This window comes from Peromyscus californicus, unplaced genomic scaffold (genome assembly GCF_007827085.1).
Source record: "Peromyscus californicus insignis strain IS unplaced genomic scaffold, ASM782708v3 Scaffold_11__1_contigs__length_118956290, whole genome shotgun sequence".
Taxonomy (NCBI): Eukaryota; Metazoa; Chordata; class Mammalia; order Rodentia; family Cricetidae; genus Peromyscus; species Peromyscus californicus.
The window spans coordinates 11,667,729-11,689,067 of NW_026294402.1; the positions used below are offsets into that span (position 1 = coordinate 11,667,729).

Below are 21,339 nucleotides of genomic sequence, written 5' to 3' on the forward strand. Positions count from 1 at the left end.
TGGTGACTTTGGAGTCTTAATTCATTGAAAACGAGATCATTTGCAAGCTTAGTCTTCCACTGATAGGCTTGCAGTGGCATGAAGGACTGGGTGTCCTAGTATACGACAGCCCCTCCTCTGACTCCCTAAACCTGTTACAACCTGTGTCCGTCAGCTACCACCTACCTGTCTGCCTGTCCAGCCCATTGCCAGGTCTGTCTGGGAGCACTCCTTATGTTTCCCCCTTACAGCTGCAAGAACAGCCAGAGAAATGTGCAGGCCAGTTTGGCGAATGGTCTTCCCACAAGGGATCAGAAAGCGGATCTTGCCTTAGTGTTATGAATAAAGAAAACAGAAAGATGGTGGGGATCAGGAAAATACCACCTCAAATATGTCAATTTGGACTTCAAATGGGGCACAGTACACGCAAGAAGGTGTGTTATCTGAACTCCCCTTGTCTGCCTAAAGATGCATCCTGCAGCCAGAGATGATTGTATGGATGTCACAGAGGAGGGGGGAGTCACACCACACTCACTTTGTCAGAGGATACACCTGTTTATGTGAGGGCCCATTCATCTTTCCCAGAGATCGGTTCTTCTCTAGGTCACCTGCTTCTCTTCCTCCTTGGGCATTTTGCTTCCTGGTCGTGTCCGTGCCACGCCGCGCCCACCACTTTGGTCCTTCAACATGATGCCCTGTGTGGGGGAACCTGTCTACTGTCAGTTTATTTTGTGGACTCATTCAATGATGCCCCGGAGGGCGAAGGGTGGTGTTTTCACTCTGACAGAAGCTTGGGCCGTTAAGCTGGAGAAACCTGGGTTTGAATTCTTGTGAGACTTTGGATAACCCCTCCATCTTGAAGCTGGGTATGAAAACATGCCCACCTCAGAGATACTGGAGATGAGATGAGATGAGATGGCTTAGGCCCAAAGCCTTGGCACAGAGCCTAGCATCCGTAAGCACGGCCTGCTGCTCTTGGCTTTGTGTTTAGTATTAAAAAGGATGATATGACTCTCTTCGGGCTTCAGGGTGCAGCTGGAGCCATGCTCCCCCACAGGAGGCCCCTTCCAGAACTCTGGAAGTAAACTTGAAGCTTCACCTGGGGTTCGACTGTGGCTGAGAAAGGAGATGCTGGTGCAGTAGAGCAGGTGTGCGCTGAAGAAATTTCCTGGCCTTATACTGTAGGTGGGGAAGTGGGGCTGGGCTGGAATTGGAGAACCGGATGAAGCTGCTTGGGACAGCAGGTGCTTTTTAGTTTCTAAAACAATGTAGCAGTTTAAGGGAACCTGGTGGCTTTGTATCCAGCCCAGTGATGCCTTTAGTGGACTCTCTGGGTCTGGCAAGCAAGGTTCTGAGGTCATTCTCTGACCTTAGCGGTCTTGCTGTGAACCAAGGCCATGACTGACACCCATGCATACTCCCACAGGGTTTGTTGAGGGCCTGTGTGCTGAGTGTTGGCATTCAACCCTTGTTTTCAAGTCTCAGTCTGCTCAATTCTGTAGTTTAGGCTTGAGTGTCATGAACTTTTCCTCTCGAAATTAAAATAGTTCTGTTCTTTATAAACACTGTTTTCCTTTCTTTTCTTTTTTTCTTTTTTCTTTTTGGTGTGTGTGTGTGTGTGTGTGTGTGTGTGTGTGTGCGCGCGCGCGTGCGCGCACACGCGCCCCTCAAAGAGGCAACAGTGGTACATGCTGAGAGTTAGCCAGATAGGTGGTTTCTACCTGGAGCCTTAGTTGAAATAGAATCTCCCCCACAGTATTGTCCCTACAGTCAAGCTAATGGTTCAGCCTGCAGACTTTCCCAGTCTAAGACTCTGGCTCCAGTTCTGTGATTGGGTGAGTACCTTAGTGCCTTTTCTTTTCCATGTGCATGTGTGTGTGATATGTATGAGTGTAGGTACACGTGTGTGAGTGAGTATACATGTGAAGGTTCATGAATATGGAAGCCCAAGACTGATATTGGGAGTCATCCCTGATCAATCCCAGCCAGCTGGCCAGCTTGTGGACCACCACACCCATCTGGCATTTCCATGCGCTCTGGGGATCTGAACTCTGGTCACATTTGGTGGCAAGTGTTTTAACCACTGAGTGATCTCCCCAGCCCCCTGTCAGGTCCAAAGGAAACTCCATTTCCTCCGATTGTGGCAGTTAAGCAAAAGCCAGTATTCCTCAGGAACTTGTGAAGATGGTTCCCTTCTACCAAAGGAGTCAATTTCCCTTGTCACTGGCAGAAGGGACAAAATGGCTATTTGTGGTGACTCTTATCATCCCAAATGTATGCTGGTCTCCAGGCTCCCACACTGTCACACATACCTGCTACATATGTTAGAGTCCATGCTGGCACCCTGGCTCTCCTCACCCCTCACCCCTAGGCTTTCCCAGCTTCTCATTCTCCTTAGAGCCCTGCTGTTTTGGCTGCGCTCTCTCGGTCCTTTCTTTGTCTTTGTCTCTTACGTATTCCACCTCCCCTCTCTGCTCCTGTTTCTCTCCTGGCCAGGCCCACCCACTCTGCTGGCCGTGTTCAGTCTACTACTTTCTCTCTCTGTTCTGGATTCTTCCAGAAGTCTCTGGCTGATCTCCCTCATATCTACAATAAAAATCTTCCCCTTGACTGTAGCATGGGGTGGTCGTGTCTTCAGTTTATAACCCTCTTTAGCATCTTTTCTGTGAAACAGGGTGTGGTCCGTCTGCTGTGGGTCCCTGCTGCCTCAGGCATCTCTTCTGCCTTTCGCTGCCAGTGTCTTGTTCCTGTTAGATGAAGTGCTTGGTGCTGGCTGCAGCATTGTGGGGTCCCCTCTCCAGTAAGGACTTACAGCTGCTCTGTTATATGTTGGCCCCGACCACCTTTGTGTTTTCCTACCTCGCTTTAAATTCCCAGCGTCTTTCCCTTTCCCCGGCTGTGCGGCGGCACCTCTGGCATCTGCGTTTTGCTAGCATGTTCTGACTCTTGGCCTGCCTGCTGCGTCTGTGTCAAGTCTCAGCTTGGCTGCGTCTCACACCTAGGGGAGGTTACAAATGAGGGTGACCCCATTGCCTTGCTCTTGGCTTTTACACCTCACCTCCCTTTCTCCTTATGCTCCCATATCCCCCCGCCCCTCAGCTTCCCTAGAAGAGCCCCTGATTAGAAAGGAGTGGCTTTCTAGGCCTCCAGTTGGGAAGAGGTTGCCAGAGTCAGTCTTGTGTAATTTTATATTTTACACGTGCTCCTTTGTCAGCCCCAACATTTGCAGAGTGAGTCTCTGGCTCTCCGTTGATGTTTCCGGCTTATCTCCCAGCTCTGCTGGACAGGAATGCACAATGAATTAATTGAGTTGTTTTTATCTCATTTCCTGCCTCAGGAACACCTGTGTGGTGAAGGCTGCCAGCTCCCCTGCCTCTTACCTGATTGGCCAGCTGTCCCGGCCATGTTAGTTTCTTGCTTCTATCAGAAGTGTCAGTCTTGTCTTTTGAAGTTTCTCTGCTGTGCTGTTGTTAATTTAGAGGCGCACGATGTTCTCTTCTGGGGTCGCCCTTTTGTTCCCACCTTGCTGTCACCCTTGTGATCACTGGTGACCCCAAAGCTTGTGAAAGCTGCCTGCCGAGAGATGTAGAACGAGGGTGTGTTAGTGTGCTCGGCATGGGTTCTCGTGCGCGCTTGCGTGTCTTTCCTGTGGCCTCATTTTGACCCAGTCTCTCTTGCTGCTTCAGGCCTGACCTCTGAAGAGATGCAGCAAAGACAGACTTTAAAGACTGTGAGAGATCTTGGGTTCATACCATTCCATGGGCAAATGTGGTTTTACCAAGAACGAGAATGTGGGCAGAGAATGACTGCAACCCACCCACAGATGCTGCCCTGTCTGCAGCCTGTCCCTTGCTAGTTTTCCTTGGTTGAAACGTCCCAGAGCCTGCTTTGTGGTTCCTGGTGGAACTATGGCTTAGGTGACATTTTGCTGTTTAAAAACTCAGATGAACTCTTTAGGTATATGCCGAGGAGTGGTATTGTTGAGCCATGTAATAGTTGTGTTTTTAATGTTTTGAGAAACATCCTATGGTAGTTTGGATGAGAACGGCCCCATTTCTTTGTTTGTTTGAATACTTGGTCCTGTGTTAGTGGAACTCTTGGGGAAGGATTAGAAGGTGTGGCCTTGTTGGAGGAGGTGTGTCACTGAGTGTGGGCTTTGATGTTTCAAAAGCCCACACCAGGCCCAGTCTCATTCTCCCTCTGCCGGTGGATCAGATGTAAGTTCTCAGCTGCTGCTCCAGTACCATGCCTGCCTGCTGCCATGCTCCCACCATGATGATAATGGACTAACCCTCTGAAACTGTAAGCCCCCAATTAAATGCTTCCTCATATAAGTTGCCTTGGTCACGGTGTCTCTTCACCACAATAGGACAGTAACTAAGACACCCCCATACTTATTCCCTTAATGGCTGTACTGGGTTACACTCTCAATAGCAGTGAACAGTGTCCTTGCCTCATCCTTGAAAAAAATCAGATAGGCAGCTAAACCTGTCTCCGTGAAGGTGAGATTCTCCAGTGACCTCACACAAGGATTGCTCGTGGGTGAGGCTTCTCAGTGAGGGCACAGAAGGAAGTGTGGAGTTGGACGGCAAGGCTGCAGTCCTGGGCTGTCACTCTGTGCTGTGGGCCAATTAGTCTTGTAAGTGGTCTTTGCCCTCTCAGCACGTTTAAAGAATGCCTAGAATTAGTGTGTCCCATTAGGACTGTCAGAAGAGAATGGATGGGAAGCGCTGGGCATGCTGCGGGTGCTTACAGATGTCTGTCTTTACGTCCGGTTACGAGGAGAGAGCAGGTTCTACCTGGAGAGACACGAACGCTAGAGACCCAGCGTGGACATTAGCATCCGGCATGGTTAGACCCGCGGAAAAGGGTCAAAACTGCCCCGCTTTCTGGACTTGTAGAAGTCACCATAGTCATGTGGCGTGTGTGAGAGGGATGGATACCTGTAAGACAGTACTTGGTACACGGAATTCTCCAGAAGTGATTAAGTCAAACAGAAAAGTCAGACACTCGACAGTTAAGGGAGCAGGGAGCCAGGCATGGAGGCACATATCTGTTTTCCTGGCGTTTGGGAGACTGAGGCAGGAAGGTCCAGAGACCAAGGGCAGCTTGTTTATATAGTTAAAAGAGGAAGGGGAAACCCACGGAAGGAAAAGAGGGTGAGTGCCTTTGTCTCTCTTCCCAAGGGGCTTTCAGCACTTACACACACACACACACACACACACACACACACACACATACACACACACACACTCCCCTTTCTCTCTCTTACACACCCACACCCAACAAGATAAACACTCACTCAACCACATACCCTTTCTCTCTTTTACACACACATACACACACACCTTTCTCTCTCTTACACCCATACCCAACAAGATAGACACTCACTCAACTACACACCCTTTCTTTCTCTCTCTCTTACACACACACACACACACACACACACACACACACACACACTCCCCTTTCTCTCTATTATACAACCACACCCAACAAGATAAACTCACTCAGCCACAGACCCTTTCTCTCTTTTACACACACACACACACACACACACACACACACACACACACACACAACACATTCACCCATATTCATATCCCCCACTCCTACCCCTGCCGTCTGGCCCTGGTGGACCCTGCAGCTTAGTAAGGCCCGAGGAAGGTCCCCTTGGTCCTTGGTGGGGGAGAGGGTGGTTAAGGTGGGAGGGCTGAGGCTACTTTCATGGGTAAAGAAGTCGTTTTGCTTTCTTCCTGTTCTGTCCACACTGGTAGAGTGGGCTGTCTAGTTCTGGGCTGTTGTTTGTCTGTAGATGAATCCTCTCAGTCTGTCTGTTCTCATCCTATTTTCTCCCAACACCCCAGCTGCACAGTTAAAGCGCACCGTTGTCACTATTGGTGCTTGGCAGGCTGGTGTCTGCGGCGGGCTAGAGCTGGTGTAGAGAAGAGGTCAGTGGGGAGCAGTCTGTATCAGGGAGTGTACGGATTTTGCTAATTCATCCCCCTCAGCTACATCCTTTCCTTTGCCCCAGATGAACACAACTTTTTTCTTCTGTGAATTACACAAGAGTTGTAGGCACTGTGACCTTTGGTGACTCCCTGGGCTCGCCTTTTTCATAGTGACTATGTAGCAGGAGATGGGGGGGGGGGGGCGATTCAACTTCCAATATTGTTTTATTTAGTACCTGGCACTAATGAGTCCACTGTTCTGAATACCATTAATTTTCTAAACAAAATGTGCTGTGAGCACAGTTAATCTTTCAAGTTGTAATCTCAGAGTTGCTTGACCTGACCTGTGTAGCTGTAGGAAACAAATGCATAAATCGTGGTCTTTTCTGAGCCTAAAGAAGGCTTTTTCTGAGTTAATTATGTCCTGGGGAGCAGAGAGTGCCGTCTCCAAGTCAGGCAGGGTGTTCTGCATGTCTCTGTGACAAGGATAATGGTCCGCAGATTTCAGAATAATTGCACATGGATTTGGCTTTGGAGTTAAATAGCTTCAGTGTGAGTGCTGGCATGACTCTTACTCACCGGCATTGTTCCGAGTGTCACCTGTGCAGTGGGAATGGCTGAGGATGGCAGGAGGTGACACAGTCCTTAGCCGTGGCAGTGATTAACAGATGTAACCACTGCTGTAAGAAGGGTGTCCTCAGGAGTCTAGAAAATGTGATATTCAGGACCTAATCAATTAGTCATTGTAAAAATTGGCCTCTTGCTGCTGGCTGCCATTCCATGCAGGGTTGACAGTGGTGTGGGGGAGAAGTATCATTTTCCTCTGATCCCACAGGCTGAAACCACTCCTTCTGAGATCCCCAACCTAAGGATACCACCACTGCAGACACTTCAGAGGGTCTTTGCCCTTTCCTGTCCCTCACTAGTGACTGGGTGCTCACCAGTCCTGTAGACTCTGCTGCCTTCACTCACCCCCCGGCTCCAAGCCAGCATCTCTCAGGTTAGGTCATTACCCTTGCCACTAGATTCTGAAATCGGCTTTTCAAAGATTCAGGAAGGAAAAGGTGGAATGGAAAATGTTGGAGGTTCAGCATGTGGTGAGACTGATTTAGTTGGTGAGAATCATATGTAACGGTGGTTTCACAAACCACAGCTGACATCGGCAAGGGATTTGTATCACTCACCCATCTGTCCCCAACAACAGCCTGGAGGTGGTGTCATTATTGTTGTGTTTTATAGTTGGTGGAACAGTCGCAGGAACTTGAGAAGCTGGTCCAGGGTCACAGGTAATGCCAGGAGTCCAGTGCAGGCTGAGTGTGTTTGTGAGCAGGTGCATGTTTCTGGGTGTAAAGTATCCTACTTGCATGTTGCCACAAAAGAAAAGTTGGAATGGTTCTGTGTGGCAGAGCCCAGTATAGCCACACTTTCTAGAAATGCAGATTGAGCAGTGCCTTCCTTCGGGGATCCACTGAGGAGCCCATTCGCTTCAGAGTATGAAATCTGTGTGGTCGCAAGGCCCAGTGCCTGCTTCCCAGCTCCTCTCTGTGACTCTCAATCTTCCTTACTCAGCACCTAGATCAACCGGGCTTTGAAAGATCTCTGGCCCTTTGAATCTGCCCTGGTCATCTTAGACTTAGGCCTCATTATGACCTGCTACCATTACAAGTTGACTGTGCTTAAAACAGCCATAAAGTAAGTTTCCTGTTCACTCAGTGTCCGTCCAAGGGCACCGAGGACAGCACCTGGCATGCTAAGGAGTTACTTACTGGCTGTTCCATTATCTGGGGGAGGTAAAGAAGAGGGAAGAGTCCAATTGATCATTTCTGTCAAAATAGTCTTCAATCTTCTTCTTGCCTGACTTTCCCAGAATGCATTTAATTGGCTATCTTTATTACACAGACTAGGTCAAAATCTTTTGAGTTTTACCTTTATTTACTAGACTCCCAATATCTACCCTAACTGGATGTTGAGCTGTTGACCCACACCCATTGGGTAGGCTTTCCATTCTGACAGGGTCTGGGGAAAGTCCTAGACCTTAGATGGGGAGAGTAGTTCAGGTCTGGGGAGAAGGCTCAGCTGGTCATGTGCTCGCCGTGCAATCATGAATTCAGGCTTGAGTGTGACTTCCGGTACCCACATCAAAACGGCAACACCTGATGTTCACCACTGGTCCCTGCACACACGTACGCACACACATACACGCACATCCAGAAAAAGAGCACGTGAGCAATGGAGCAGCCTCGTGCTCATAGTAATAGTTGGCAGCTCACCTCTAGGTGATCCTGGCCCAGGGGAGGGGACAGACTGTAAGTGGTGCCTGGCATTAGCTATCCTGTTGTCCCGGAGGCCAGCTCTTTCTTCAACCTTTCCTGTCTTGGGTCTCTTTCTGGGCAGAGTGCCTCTGTGATGCAGGCTGCCAGGCACCAGAGAGGCCACATAGACCCAGGCTTTGGTCGAGGTAGCTCTCATCAGCTGGGCATGTGTGATCCTGGCCCAACCCATTCAAACCCCTTCTCCACACCTAAGACTTTAGTGAATTTTGGAACCTTGACAGCCGGCCTCCAGGAGCCCTCTGGCCTCCAATAGGTGTTGACCCGAAAGCCCTAGATTCTGTGTTGGCTGTGAAGTAGGAGCTGCACTGATAGTCTCAGGCCTGCTTGTGGAAGGCCTCCTCTGCACCAGACTCGGCCTCACAGGACCACCATGTTGTGGCACCTCTGCCCACCACCCTGGAAGAGATGATGGACCCCTCATTGTGCAGAAGAGGAAACTGAGGCCCAGTGAGCTTCAACAATTTGCCATTGTTTTCCACCAGTAGCTCTTGTGACTCAGCAGATAGCTGTGTAAGCTGCTGGAGAGCGAGTTTGCTGCGTTTGCTCTGGGTTGGAGTAAGCAGATGTTTCCCAGGGGATGATGGACTTGCTCAGGGGGTGAGCTGGACCTGACTCTGCAGGGCTCCTCTTCTTCACTCTGAAAATGTTCCCTTTGTTCCTTCTCTCCCCTCTCCAGCAGTGGGGTGCAGTGTGCGGAGATGTCCTCTCCTCACTGCCTTTTCTTCCTGTTTGTCTTCTCTGGCTAGGTTCTGTCTGTCTGTCTGTCTGTCTGTCTGTGTACATACTGATTACCCATCTATCATCTGTCTAGTTTTTTGAAACAGTCTCACTCACTCTGTAGCCCAGGCTAGCCTCTAGCTCTCAGTGGTCCCACTGCTCAGCCTCTTGAGAGTTGGGATAGCAGCTGTGAGCTTCTCTGTCGTCTTTACTGTGCAGTTTACTACTCTTTGTTGGCTCCTGTAATTTTATTTTCCAGACATGCCGGAGATGCATCTTGATTTTGGCATCTTAAGAGATTTAAAGCCTTGCACTTTGTTGCCGTGATTTCCTTCATGTTGCAGGATTTTATTTGGATACAAGTCTGCTTTGTAAGGCCTGGCTTTTCCTCTTTCTTCCATCATTAAATTTCAATATCTCCCCATTTCTGTTCTCTTATAGAAATTTGTATTTCATTTTTTAGGATGTAATAATGGGTCTTTGGTGCCCTGCAGTTTGACTTCCCATCATATTTGTTCTTAGATCATATGTCTGTGGAACAGAGTGCTTTTGTTTTTCCTTTCTCGGAGGCAAGTCTGCCAGTGGCAGTTGTGGTGGTTAGCACTCCTCTCTCTGGCCTTTTGGCAGGTCTGAGTGCCCACCACAGTGTTAGCCTCCGTTCCTCTGTTCTCTGACCCCCACAACACCAGACTAGTGTCTTAAAATTAGTGAGATTTTCCTGAACAAGGTGTGCATGTGTATGTGTGAATCTGTGTGTGAGAATGTAAATGTGTGAATATGTGTGTGTGTTTGTGTGTGTGTGTGTGTGTGTGTGTGTGTGAATGTCTATGGCAGAGGGCTTGTGTATTCAGTGTCTGTATGCACGAGTCTGAGGGTGACCTTGGCTTTTGTTCTGCTGGTACCCGTTAGCCTTCTGTTTAAGACAGTCTGTAGGCCAGGCTGGCTGGCCCACACACTTCCCGGGATCTGCTTATCTATGCTGCTTGTATTGCCACTGTACCCAGCTTTGTACTTGAGTTCTCGGGATCCAAGCCGAGTCCATATGTTTTCAAGGCCTTTCCCCAACTAAGCCATCTGAATACCTTTCATGTACACAGATCATTTCTAGAAACTTTTATATATTAGAATCTGAAATGACTTAAAAATATTAAGTTAAATGTAATAATAAGCAGATTTCATAATAGCTAGACATTCTTTGTGTGTGCAGTGTTTGCATGATGTGTATGCATGTTTGCACACCTGTGTGTGTACATGGCTGTGTGTGTGTGTGTGTGTGTGTGTGAGAGAGAGAGAGAGAGAGAGAGAGAGAGAGAGAGAGAGAGAGAGAGAGAGAGAGAGAATGAGAATGTGGAGACTTGATGCTGATGCTGGGTATTTTCCTCTATCACTCTCCACTCTCTTTACTCAGGCAGAGTCTCTTACTGAGCCGGGTTGTTTACTTGACTGGAATCTGCTGTGGTCTCAAGGCTCCTCATTTGTCCTGTTTCAGGACCACCTGGTGGTCATTTGTTCTGTGATGGTTCATCTTGGTTGCTACAACTTGACACACCTGGAGAGAGGGAACCTCAGCTGAGGAATTACCCTGTCTGATTGCCATGTGAACATGTCTGTTGGGGATTGTCTTGGCTAAGATTGATGTGGGAGGGCCCAGCCCACTGTGAGCGGCATCGTCCCCAGGCAAATGGGCCTGGGTTGTGTGAGAAAGTAGATGTCTTCCTCCTCCTCCTCCATCTTTGTGTTAAGGCCTGAATAGATGGCTTTTGAACAGATGAAAAGCTTAGGATGGTATTCCAGGGTTTTCTTAGCACTTTTTTTTGAGGGGGTGGTGGTGTATGTGATAACAGCAGGTGTTAAGCACAGAAGGATTTGGGAAAAAATATTTTATTTATGAGCATGCAGGCCAGAAGAGGACATTGGAGCTGGAGTCACAGGTAGTTGTGAACTGATATGGGTGCTAGGAACTAAACTCCAGTCCTGGAAGAACAGTCTCTCCAGCCCCTGCCTTTCCGTTTTAGTAGATGATAAAGTTGACTGCCTGGGTTTGTTCTTGCCTGACCCCATAGGTTTAGACACTGCTAGGTACTAGTACACTGTGAAGTGGAGGGCTGAGTGGGAGACCCCAACACACATTGGCTAGTCACTGAAATCGTAGGTGGTGGGGGAATGCTTTGTAAGGAGGTATACCATACCCAATTATTTGCTCTCAACTGCCCTGGTTTTTAGAGCTCTGCCTTGCCCATAGTTCTTTCTCTGGGTACTGCTGCTGGTATCCTTGTGATCCAGATAATGATGTCAGTTGTATTCCAGGCTGAGTCTGCTTCTAGGGCAGTGTGTTGAATTTGTCTTTTTGGCATGTGATGTACTCTAGCCATTACAGGTGATGTACCCTAGCCAGTCAAACAATTCCTAATGTACTTAGGAACACCTGGACTGTAGGATGCTCCCCCCCCCCCCCCCCCCCCCCCCCCCGCACCCCCCATCTTCTATGCCCTCATCAGTGTCTCATTTCCCTGCTCTGTCCCCATGCTCAGTGTGTTCTGGGAAACTGGTCTGACTCAGTTTAGAGGGAACCAGCTACTCTCGGTTTCCACCTTCTTGTGAGAACATGCAGGTCAGAAAGACACACCCTGCTGTCTGTTTTGGTCCAGACTGCCTGCACACTGGGGAAAACGGTATGCACTTGGAGTCTGTCTGATCAAAGCACAGGTGCAGACACAGGGAAGCAGCCTTGGTTCTTGTGCCTGCACAGCTGATAGCAAGAGCCTGTGCCAGAGCAGCTCTGCAGGCGGGACGTGGTGAGGACACGAGGCTGCCGTTGACGGTCTCCTTCTGGAACGTCTTCTACGGAGAATTAAACATTTACCTTTACTGGTGCTCTCTGTTCTTGGCACGTGGCCGCAGACTTCGGGCTGACCTGGCTCTCCCCGGCACCACAAGGCTGGATAGACGAAGGAAAACATACCGCCCTCTGCTCTCTTTGGTTTCCAAAGCCTGAAACTTCTTTGGTCACGTTTTGCTCCCACAGGAGTCTGAAAAATTAGATTTTGAGAAACTGGGGGCTGGGTGGTTCTTTTACAGCGTGGTAGGCCTCAGTTGCTGATTTTCTTCAGGTGGTGGCCTGAGATTGAATTAAGATGATTGTCAGGAAATTTTGGACCTCCTGGTTTTTAGTCTTTGTATTTGAGTTAGATTTGCAGAAAGATCATGAATTGCTAATTAAAAACCCTTTCTTTTCTTTGTGAAAATAATTCACGCTAATTATAGAAATTGGAAAAAATATAAAAAAAGCATAATGCCGAACATGTTTCTATTCAGGGATAATGACTAAAAGCATTTGTTGTATTTGCCTGTATTTTGTATGCATAATTAAGATCATTGTGTATAAATTTTGATTTCCGTTTTTGTTGCTTACCACATGAGCGTTCTCTCCTGCATTGGTTAGAGCACAGTCTAGGTGTTTGCATGGGTTTCTTGTAGCTGCTGTAATGACTTCCTGTGTATGGAGGGCCTTTAAACGGTGTGTGTTTATTCCCTTGAGTTTGGAGAGACAGAGTCCCAAATCAAGGTGCAGGCAGGACTGATTCCTCAACCAGCTATAGGGGTTTATTCCTTGCTCCCTTGCTTCTGTTAGCTGTGGCGTCCAGGTCTTACTCAGATTATTGCAAATTAAATGTAGTACTAGGATTTGAATCCACACCCAGGGCTTCAAGCATGCTAGGCAAGCACTCTGTTTCTGAGCTGTATCCCCAGATTGTGCTCTTTTAAACAAACAAACAAAAAATCCCCAAAAACTTGTTTTTCAGTTTTGAGATAGGCCATCACTAAATCACTCAGACTAGGTTTATGCTCACTCTGTGGCCTCTATTTGCCGTGAGTCCATCCCGGCTTGAACTCAAGGTTGTTGATATCTTCAGAGTGCTTGTTCATGTAAGGTTACATGCACAGCTTTCAGGATGGGGCCTGCCATCTCTAGGGCTCTTGTTCAATCTGTAGTGCTTAAGAGGGCCTCTGAGGCTGGACTGTGTGGGTTCGAATCCCAGAGCCCCTTCTTACAAGCCAGACAACCTTGAGCAAGTATCTTGATTCTCAACCACTCATTTTTTGATTGTAAAGTTGAAATAAAACACCTGCATTCCTGAGTTGGTCTAACCCTTGATGGTGTGTGTGTGTGTGTGTGTGTGTTTGTGTGTGTGTTGAGAGAGAGAGAGAGAGAGAGAGAGAGAGAGAGAGAGAGAGGGAGGACATATACAATACTTTCCATGCTTAGGGGAATGCCTAGCTCACTTAAGAAATGCAGTTGTTTTTATTAAAAATTCTGCATAACATGATTTTTTATTTTAATGGCTTAATAAAATTTTATTTATGATCTACCACATTTATTTATCTAATATTTTCTTTTTGTTGGCAAGAAGTCTTTTTGTTTTGTACCTCACACATAAGGCTACCGTGGATACACTTGACTGTCTAGTTTTGTTCTGTCTCAGATCAGTTCCCTACCATAGATTTTGGGAAATGGAATTGTGGCTTCAAAGGGTGTATGTGATTTTTCAGCATCTCAGAGTGTGGTGAGCAGCCTTCCAGAAGACTCACACCTGCCGTGTTCCTGCTGGCAGCTGAGATATGAGAGGGCCTGTGGAACACTATCACTTTAGAGCTAAAGTTTAGACACTCCCGGGTCTTCTGAAGTTGTGTGCAGTTAAGGCTGGGGTGTGAGTTTGCAAAGGGACCAGTGGCCTTTTGTTTTGAAATGATGCCCTGTTCTGCTATGTCTCAAAGTCCTTGTCTGTTCGTTTCAAAGACTGAAAGCTTCCTAGGAGTTCCTGAGGTCAGCGAGGATGCGTGTCTGTAGAAAGCGCATGTTGATGGCAGGTGGTTCCAGGTTTCTGTGTAGAGTTTGTTCCTGTTTTCAGACTTGGACGTTTAAAACTTGGCTTAGTGGTACTCAAACAGAAAACCAGTGGATTTAGTTTTGCTGCTAAAACCATGTGGGGCCCAGATGAATGGGTGAGAGGGTGGCTGTGTAAGCCGAGAACCAGCTGCAAGGTGCCACCTGCCTACTTCCCCTCCTTTCTTGCAGCGACTGCTGTGGCCTGGCTTCTGGGTCATGCAGGAGGAGCAGGGCTCTGAGCATGGTTCCAGGGACCAGATCAGAGATGCGTTTGCTGCAGTGCTGCTCGGGCTATCAGGAAATTGCGTCGGGGCTTATTCTCCCCAGATGTGAACTGATACGAATGTGCAGTAAATGCAATAACTTATCAGAGAGGAATTAATAGTAAGCAAGCCAGCTGAGGGCTGAACAGGAAAGAGTCTGCAGACGTGAGGATCATGGGGTAGCGTCATCATGGCTTAGTCAGGAGGCCAACTCATGGACTCTTACAAGATGCTCAGGAGAAAGCAGAGGGAAGATGGGGCCAAGAGATGGGGATGACACAGTCTCGAGCCAAGGAGTGCTGGTGCCCTTCAGAGCTGTGCGAGGAGGAGGAGCCTCCGGGGGCGATGTGTGTGTATGCTGCCTGCTTGGTTTCAGACTTCTGGCCTCGGCACCGAGAAGAAGTCTCTGCTGTTTTAAACTGCTTGCTTGGTGGCAGTTGGTTTTGAAGCTCATGCGCTAGTCCGCATTTGACACAACAGAGTGGCCCCTCTGATCAGGTGACAGCCTAGTGGCCGGACAGCTTCTAACCACCTTGACATTCTGTGCTCCTTGTCACCACTAGCACAGGAAGTTGGTGGCAGGTGGCACTATTTCGAGCCTTTTTTGTTCTATGAGCCTCATCCTCTTCCTTGTTTTGTGGGTGGGGAAACTGAGGCCTGGCCAGGAGCAGTGTAGGGCTGACTTTGCTGCTTGGACTGGGTAGGCAAGGATGGGCGGGTGGCAGAGCTGCCTCAAGGCTTGCTCTTGCATACCAGCTCCTGTCCCTGTCATAGTCTCCACCAGCATCCGCTCCTAAACGCCGAAGTAGCCCAAGTCCTTGGGCCACTGAGCTATCCCCCAGGCCCAGAAGCCAGGGTGTACGGTAGCCAGTAAGCCAGCTTCAGAAGATGGTGACCCTGTCGAGGCCGGAGACCATTCGGGGCTCCTCGTTCTCAGATTTCCAGTCCTCTGACTTTGCACTGCTAGCCCTGTCTTCTCTTTGGGAGCCTGTGTCAACTGTGCATCTCAACAGTGAGGTCGCTTCAGCTCTCACACTACTCCAGGGAAGTCCCGTGTCTTAACCTGACACGTGCGGCCTTCTCCTTTCCAGCCCTGCCTCCTAATCCCGCCTTCACCATCCTGTTCTCAGAGCCTTACCAGTCAGTGCTCCACAATACAGGGCTGAAAGTTTGGGTTTGTGCAGCGTGTGCGACTCCTGATTCACCAGGGCTAGAACTGATGAGGGAGTGTGGCAAGTGATAGAAATTGGTCACAAGTCTGGGATGTGCTTATTATGTGTGTAAGTGTGCATGCATGTATGTACAAGTATGCATATGTGTATGTATATGCATGCTTGTGTGAATGTGTATTTACATTCAATAAAATGAAAAATACATAAAGCAGTGTTGATCACCATCAGGTTAGTGAATTCACTTGAGACCCTCCAGCCTGGCTGGGCTGCCAGATGATTGGAGCCGTATCAGTAAGCCAGGCTAGACCAGAAACAATCAGCCATAGCCATACCACAAAACTGGTGCAAATCACATTGTATTACTTAAGGCAGGACACTGGTCTGGTAGAAAGGGTGGTGCATTAAAGCCAAGGCTTGGCCCTGAGTTGCTGGGTCTCTTTGGTGATGGGCATTGCTCCATTGCTCAGTTACTCTTTGCTCTGGACTCTTCTCAGATGCTCCCAGCTCTATTTTCAGTGAAACTCTTACGTTGGTGTTTTACAGGTCCTGCCCTGATGCTGCCCCTCGTCCCTGCAGTCTGCGCCTCCATCCTGAGGTCTCATGTCTCTGGATTTCAGGAATTATTTTTTGGCCTGTGCTCTGGGTCCCCAGACATCTTTTTCCTTGACTACTTTTGGGACAGTGGTGTGAGTCCCATGCTATTTCCTCCTTTTTTCTTTTCCTCACGTCTTTATTTCAGAAGCCTCTATATCTTCACTGTCCACTTCTACTCGCTCTCCTGGACCCAGCCCTGGGCCTCTCATTTTACAGTGTTGGTCGCAGGAAACAGGAATGCTCTCACACCATTTATGTTGGCAGAAGGTTGCCGCGGACTCCCAGGAATGCAGGGAGCAAGCGCAGCTGTCTGCTGGGAGTGCCAGCAGAGGTGCTCCCACCTGGGCTGTGTCCGCGTAGGACAGTGGACTGTCCGTCCTTCCCCTGGCAGCTGGAGAGGCGAGCCCCTGTCTGCCTTCTCAGCATGGGTGGCAGTCAGGATGGGTGGCCTACCTCCGCACACCTCTTACTCCTTCACTTCTGATTTCTCCACAGGAGTCACTAGATCACTCTGACTGGAAGTCAGCTGTCTGTCGTCACTGAAGCAGCAGCTCCTGAGTGTGAAGAAAAGGTAAAAACTCCCCATCCTTGGGGAGATGGCAAACCTGCCTCCTTGCTGCCTGGCCTCTTCTCGCTCATCAAAGACCTTCCTCAAACGTCTGCCCAGAGGCTGGTTTTGAATTGGGGTTGCACAGGAGGCAGCCTGGGGCGAGCGAGGTTTTAATGTCACTGTGGTTGTGCCTTGCAGACCTCACCCTTGTCCATGGGAGCCTCTAGGTGGCTTAGTGGACAGTTGCAGTAACTGTCTCCCTACCCAAACATTTTACTTTAAACCAGCCAGTAGGTGCCATTTCTCAGTTTCTGTACCTGCAATTATTCCAAAGAAGACTTTGGTTTATCCTGTCTTTGCTGTCCTTGGGTAGACAAGTGCCAGCCCTTCCTTGGTGATCACAGCAGTCTCTTGGGGCTAGAGTGCCTTCCCACTTCAGGTAATTCTACACACAGTTTCCTTCTCCCAGCGGTCTTGGAGGACAGACAGGCATATGGTAGCCTTTCATTCCAAGTCAACAAACAAGCTCAGAAGTTCAGAGCTTGCTCCGAGGGCACCAGACAATGTGGATGTAGTCTGTTTTCTCCCTCCATGTAGCATCTTAGTCTGCTCTCTGGAAACCATGGCAGGCTGCTTGTGTCAAGAAACCTGGAGCCCCACCCTTCCCAGCCTCAGGTGCCTTTCCGGGAATGTTGCTCTTCTGTTAACCCTGTGATTCTTCATCACCAGCCTGAGCTTTCCTCTACAGCCAATGTCCTCCCCCTGATACCTTCCAATCAGCCTTGAAAGTGCCCTCTCCCACTTAGGGTTTATTTAAATGCTGCGAGTATTGATGTGCTGTATGAATGCTGCATAGTCATACTTCATAAGTCAACTGGAAGTCAGTGTCCAATCAACTTGATCCTGCTGCATTTGACAGTGTTTTCGTTTTCCTTTTTTAAATAATTGCAAATGGTTCTGTCAATCAGGGTGGCACTGCACACCGAATTGCCATGTGGAATTGTTTAGTTAGATGCAATTTCTAAAAAAAGAAAAGAATCAACTTTTAATTAGAAAGCAGATTGTCAACTGACATTTGATTTGTCCTTTGATGAGGAAGTTGGAAAGCAGATGCCACAGTGCGAGGCCAGGTTGTGGTCCAGAAGGAGGCAGATTCGCTTGAGAGCAGGATGCAGTTTCAATGAACCATTGTTTCCTGAAATAGGCTGACCTTTCCGGTTTTTTGTTGGAAGGCTTTCCTCTGTATGTGATACCAGTTGTCCGTGGGACTGAACAGGAGTCCTCTAAACAGGACCATGCTGGCAAGGTGTAAGTTGCAGGGCCCATGACCAAGACCAGCACTCTCGTTACTAGGAGTACTTGAGTTGAGAAATCAGCAGACCTCCCATGATGCTGTATCTGAATAGTGAATGTATCAGGCTGTACACTTCCAGTTGTAGCATAAAGCAAATTTTAAAAAGGTTTTATTGTATGTTTCCGTCATATATTGTACTGTTACATAGAGGCATTTTCATGCACGTATTGTACTTTGAGTACATAACCACCCCACCCCACCCCACCCCCCACGTCTCTCTACTGTCCTCTTCCACCCATTAGTTCCTTTCTATATATATCAATCACTTTACATATCTCCATGAAATAAATAATCTAGGAAGCACAAATGAGAGAAAACCGAAATTTGTCTTTCTGAGACTGACTTAATTTGCTTAATGTGATTATCTTTGGTGGCAATCATTTTCTTGCAAATGACATAATTTTGTCCTTTATGGCTGAAAAAAATTCCATAAACCAAATTCTCTCTGTCTATTCTTCTTGTTGTTAGCTAGCTAAGGGTTTTTGTTTTCTTAACTTTCAAGCTCGGGTACCTGTGATGCTGGGGCTGTAACAGAGGCAGCCTGTGCACCTCCTGGGTGAACTTGGTCTCACTGGTTGCACTCCATCTTGAGTTGGCATGGTGGCAGGGACACTCAGTCACTGTGAGAGGAGAGGATGGCAGGAAGGGGTTGGCAATGACCACCTCAGGTGCCCATCATTCCCCATGACTCCTCTGTGCTCCATAGCTTTTTCTGTGTCTTGTTCAACAGTTAGCAAACGTGGGTATGGCAAGGGCACCTCGAACTCAGTGTGGTCATGTTTTAGCTCTTTGCAGATCTCTGCTCTCCCTTCCATCTCATCCAGATGTGTAGTAGTTGACTTGCTTTGCTTTTCAAACCAAGAAAGACTTGGAGAGTCATCTGGTCATGGTCACCTTTTCTCCTTCAAATCCTGAAGGTCTCAGTGCTTCTCTCAAAGTAAGTCTCAACCTCATCCAAACCAGCTTCCTGTCTCCTAGCTGCCTGCCAAGGCCTGTCAGCTGGCTTCCTGGCACCCCTCTGTCTCTGTTCCAATCCTCTCTTTGTGCTAAGGAGTATCTTTAACAGTACTGAACTTGGATGGAGCCTGTAGACTTGAGAGGACTCTGTGGGCTGAAGATTGCAATGACTCTGATTTTCCAAATACAATAAAGTATCTGTCAGGCTTTCAAAGGTGTAAGTAGGATGGCTGTTGTGTTATGGGACATGGAACAGGGGGCGATTTGTCCCCAGGAACCCTGGAATTTCAATTCTTAGAACTCAGAGGTGAATCATTATTTCATTTGGAACCTTGATAAGTTCACAGCTGATACATAGTGAAAAGACATTTTAACACCTCCTTCCCTCCCGAGTGGTCCTCTCCTCTAAATATTCTTGGCATAGGAATGTTGAGCAGTGTTGTAACTCAGGAACTCATGACTCCGTCTAGGCTTGTGGCAGAAAAGACCAGCATCCTGCAGGGGAGGAAGAAGATTCGAGCTGGCCGTACAACCCTCCTGTTCAACACTCTTCCCTGCAGCTTTGCTGTTCTTATCTGACCTTGAACTTTCTCTGGTGGGTGTTTACATCTACCAGCACATCTCTTGCTCTAACACCTCATCCTCCCAGGCTTCCTGGTCAAGGTAAGGAACAGGAATAGTGAAATTACAGCTGGAGTTTTGGTGCAGTGTGTCCTCTAAGGAACACAGCTGCTCTGTGTTCTTAAATTTGAACTATGACTGATGAATCATAGCAAAAAAATGACCGTGAGCTGCCTCACAGGAGATCCACAGGTGCCACGGGCTGTGGTTGAGTGTGTGTCAGAGATGGGCCTTTCCTCACCTTTAGAGCAGAAAGTAGTGTGATCTTTATGGTGGGTCTTAAGGGGAATTGCCAACCACTTCAGACAGTAGGAGGTCCGTAAGGCTGTCCTGATGGCAAAGTAGGTCGTTGGGGACATGTTGGGGTGGGGCATGGGCTCCAGCATGTGGGTAGGAGCTAGATCATGGAGGACCTTACTTGGGAACAGGGTTCAACAAGGAGTTTGGCTCATTTAATTCTGTAGCTAGAGGAACATTGTTATAGAATTTGCGCTAGGGAGTTCTGGGTCGGATTCCTCTTTGGAATATGACTGCCTTCTTAAAATCTCCCCACCCTGCCCCCAAAGGCAGAGGCCTTATTCCCATCCTGTGTCATTTAATCCATTGTTTTTTTTTTTAAGAAGTATTTATTTTATTGTGTGTATGTGTTTGGGGTGGAGGCATGTGTGCAGATCAGAGAACAGCGTGAGGGAGTCAGTTCTCTTCCACTGGGTGGTTCTTAGGGGTCAAAGCAGCTTGTAAGGCATGACGGAAGGCGCCTTTGCCTCTTGAGCTGACTCTCCAGCCCTTTTCATCTGTTCTTGTGGGTGTGAGACTCAGAATTCTGGACTCCCCTTTGTGGGGCCCAACTCCAGTTTAGTGACTTAACCGTGAAGATGCTGTGCCGCTGGAATGCAGAGGCCCAGTGAGTGCCCTGCTGGAGGATGGGAGAGCTTCTGCACTGCTCGCCAGGGAGGGCCCTGCAGCGGCGCCTGTACGGTCTGGCTTCCAGTTTCCTCAGGTCTTGGAAACAGCACTCTAATGGTGCCGTGTCAGCAAAATCCTGAATTTGTAACAGTTTCTAGCTGCTGGGAATCTAGATGTCTAATGATCAGTTACTGCTCACTTGGCTTTCTTGTTATTAGTCTGACAGGTTGGTTTTTAACCCTGCATATCGAGTAATGCATATTTATGCCAGAAATATTTTTTGTGTTGAAAAAGTTTCCAATGACTATACTTTCAAGCAGGCATGAGGTTTAGATGAGTCATCTGTGCCCCTCGACTAAAGATGTTCACATCTCCATATCTGCTGCTACAGTGATTTTGAAGCTTGCCATATGTTTTTGTTGGTCAGGGGAAGTGAGGGGATGGGCAGGTATAGCACTCTTTACCCTGCCCGTGTGGGCAGTGGTTTTAGATGAGATTAGGCATGTTTTCATACCAAGGGCTTTGAGAGAGTAGAGCGAAAACACAGGTTACACAACGGTTCCGCAACCTTCAGGAACAAAGATCAGCCTGAATTCAAGGCTGTGGGGATAGAGAAGAGAAGGGGACATGCAAAGCAGTATGGGGAGGGTGGAGCCGGAGGAAGAGAACTTCTGTGTAGCAGGAAGAGGGGGTAGGGTATTCCATGCTTTTGGCTCCAGCTGTGGTAACAAGAGGAGTAGGCTGACACCAGTCAGATGGGACAGCTTGAAGTAGCAATGTTCTCCCACTCCATGCAGACAGGTGTGTGACTGTGGATGAGCTGTATTCCAGGGCCAGATCAGCACCATGTGGCACCGGCAGTGGAAGTCACAGGGGCTGATTGGTTGAGTGCGAAGATGGCCCTTTGTTCCATTGGGATCCTGACATTTGGGAGTTGAGTGGCTGGAGGCAGGTCAGATAGGCACTGAAAGTCAGTGAGGATTGCAGCTTTACCTCATCTGGGGTGCAGTGACTCCGGAGTCCAGGTTTAGTATGTCGGAAGCTGATGAGCCCC

The 21,339-nt window shown here is 48.3% G+C and overlaps 1 protein-coding gene across 6 annotated transcripts in view; it reads left to right on the forward strand.

Annotated features, from left to right (window-relative positions):
* Positions 1 to 21,339, forward strand: part of Smco4 (single-pass membrane protein with coiled-coil domains 4) — a 55,118-nt gene that overhangs the window by 18,409 nt on the left and 15,370 nt on the right. For 3 of the 6 annotated variants that reach the window (XM_052752878.1, XM_052752879.1, XM_052752880.1), the window contains exon 2: positions 16,393 to 16,468. The exons of the other annotated variants lie outside the window; for them this stretch is intronic. The gene's annotated coding sequence lies outside the window, so the exon portion shown is untranslated. The remainder of the gene's footprint in view (positions 1 to 16,392; positions 16,469 to 21,339) is intronic. 6 annotated transcript variants of the gene reach the window in all.